This window comes from Taudactylus pleione, unplaced genomic scaffold (genome assembly GCF_031769625.1).
Source record: "Taudactylus pleione unplaced genomic scaffold, aTauple2 ptg000120l, whole genome shotgun sequence".
Taxonomy (NCBI): domain Eukaryota; kingdom Metazoa; phylum Chordata; class Amphibia; order Anura; family Myobatrachidae; genus Taudactylus; species Taudactylus pleione.
In genome coordinates this window covers 16,206,234-16,209,296 of record NW_028284522.1, presented here as the reverse complement: position 1 = coordinate 16,209,296, position 3,063 = coordinate 16,206,234, and the positions used below count along the sequence as shown (strand labels likewise).

The window sequence follows — 3,063 nt, the reverse complement described above, 5'->3', positions numbered from 1 at the left end:
AAATAGTTGTGAAGTATACAGCATGCCATGACCACCTTATCTATTTTGTCTAGACAAAGGTTAATGGTGGTATGGAAAACGCAAAACCTATTGCTCAGGATTCCAAAGGCATTTTCTACCACTCGCCTAACTCTAGACAATCTGTAGTTAAAAATCCTTGACTCTTTAGTGAGTGCCTTTTGTGGTAAGGCTTTAATAAATGAGAATGTAGAGCAAAGGTTCAATACAGAGCAGCCACAAATACATAATTAAGGCCATATGTAGTTTTCTCACTAGTGGGCAGGTTCAGGGTATTGTTTTTCAGCTTGTCATTAAACACACTGTGCTCCATTTCCCCACCATCAAAAACATTTTTGTCAATGTCTACACACAAAAATTCATAATTGCCATTAACAATGGGCAGTAGGACAATGCTAAAGAATCCCTTAAAGTTGTAGTAAAAGGATCCATTATTAGCAGGCGGCATGATGCGAATATGTTTCCCATCGATGGCTCCACCACAATTAGGAAAATTCCATAGCTCTTCAAAGTCTTTTGAGACAGCCAACCATTCTTCCTCCGTATTAGGAAACTATGGAAAAAAAAATCAAATTTCAAATGACACATCAATTTACTAACATGTACAACCATTAATTTTACAGCCATCTATTTTCGAGGAAGAAGGGAGATCACCAACAATTGAGGACCATACAAGTGCTCCATCACCAGTCCTCTGTTCAACCCCGATCCCCAGCATCCAGCAACCATACCAGCTATCAATGCAGCCTCCATGCTCGAGCCCCTCCACCAGCAGCCAACAACCAACACACCAGGTGGATATTAGCATGAGACGGGCACGCAAGAGGCCGCGACAAGGAGCAGATCAATCAGAGGTCATGACTCGCCAAATCTTGGAGTCCGCAAACAGGCTCATGGCATTGGATGAGGACGAGCATGACCATCTGGCAAGCTCCTATGCCAAAAAACTTAGGGACCTGGACCGTGCAACTCGTTACGAGGTGGAACACATTATTAATGAGGCCTTTTACTAGCAAATATCGGAACACTTTCACAGTGCACCCGACTGACAGATGACCCCCCTATACCCCAACCCCCTAAGTTCAGGTCAATGTACCCTGCTCCATTGCCACCAGCACATGCATCTGCTTATATACCCACCCAGACCTATCCCCAGCATGGACGCTTTGACATGCAGACATCACCGTCTATGGTAACGCAACATCACCCACTACCACCTACTGTACCAACAAGAAGGGCACAATACCCCCAGTACAACGAGGCCAGTGCACAGTTCCAGCAGTATAATGAGACTCTCCATCCCAAACCTCGACCCATGATGCAACTCATTATCAAAATCTTTAAAGTTTATGTGTAGATATATATATATATATATATATATATAAAATATTTTACATTTATGGTTGACAAATGTTATTTTTTATTCAATACAACAAAAAATGTTCAACAACTGAGTGTGTCATTTATATTTACCTTAATATATTCATCATGCAGGACTTCAAATATGACCTCACAGGTGTCTGGTATGATCTCCCCAAGCGCCTGAGATGATATGGCGGTGCTGTACCGCAAATCAGCCAGTGACCTCCCTGTTGCAGGATAGCGCAGTGTAGCCACTAATCTCTGCTCCGGAGAAATGGCCCTCCTCATATAGATGTCCTCCTTTTCGATGAGCGGGGTTACCAGTTGGAGAAGCTCCTGGAAGGATGCTTCATCCATACGTAAGAAATTCCTGAAATCATCAGGGTTGTTCTCACATATCTTGAATCAGAGACATGTGGGAGAAGGTGTCTCACCTCTGCAACCAATCCCTGGTCCAACAACTCAGATTTCTGCTCCTTTTTCTCCTCCTGATAGCTTGAATTGCAGTTGCCATAGCTGCCAGAATACAAGCTTGAGCCTTCCTTTTTCTCAAAATCAAAGTCATGCTGGAGAATGACAAAGACAAATTAATGTTCTGTCCTTAAACTACAGAAGCTAGTTCAGAAACAAATGGACGAGCTCTGAAAATGTTCACATAGGTTTGTTTTGGTCTCATAATCACACCCCCTTCCTGCCCATTACGTTAATTTTAGGTACACCCACTGTGAGCGCAGCCTGAAATCGGGAAAATGTGTACGCTGGTACAATAATTTGCTTGCAATATTTCGGCAGTGCGGGATCGAAGGTCGCACCTTGGATTGTATATATGTGTACGCGTGCATCGGGACTGTTATCAGCACTTCCGAACGGGAGCATTGTCGATCGAACCATCACGTGAATGTGTCATTGTATAGGTGTGTACCCAGCTCTATACGAGAGTCCATAATTCTAGATAGAAAAGTAGTTGACATCAGTCAGTAGTCTATCCTGCTTGATGTGTGATGTGGGTGAGAATAAAAAGTATATTATCTTGCTACTGGATGCTAGTACCTCCATGGATCTACCAAATTGAATGAGTTCAACAACAACAGTACGGCTGGTGGTATTCTCCGATTATCTCCAGCTACCCCTGATCTATCCAATGACGAAGAAACTCTGCCATTAAAATCCCCTTCTACAATCAAATCTCCTTCGGCCCAATCCTGTAGTCACTATTGAGTGACAGATAGTGCCGTTTGTGGGTGGTGACAAGGGAAGGTGCTTGTAAATGGGGGTGTGGATGTGCAAACGCAGGCGTGCTCGACTGTCAGAACGGCGTTTAATGGGTGTGCATAATTCGCAAAGTAGCGTCATTACACATGTGACTGGGTTGTAATTTGGCCTGAACTACTCGCAATGTTGTGGTGGGAAAAGGCTACCACAAGCACTACCAGCAGCTCCGATGGCTCTCAATGTTCCCAATTAATCCTACAACTGCCGGAGATGACGTGTGTTGCGAGTGGCAAAGGGGCGTCTTTATACAGGTGCGAGCGCATAGTGCGGCCGCTCGCTATTACTTAGTGGGCGGCTTTACGCCACACAGTGGGAGTACATGATTTAAATAGCCGGCCTCATTTAGCCAGCGAGCAGACGCAAATAGCGTCCGAGTCTGAATCAGGCCCTTAGTCCACTTAATCAGTTCCA

At 44.3% G+C, this 3,063-nt stretch overlaps 1 pseudogene; it reads left to right on the top strand.

Moving 5' to 3' along the window:
• The first annotated feature begins 464 nt into the window (after window positions 1-464).
• LOC148524236 (uncharacterized) lies at window positions 465-1,375 on the top strand (annotated as a pseudogene).
• Window positions 1,376-3,063: the final 1,688 nt, after the last annotated feature.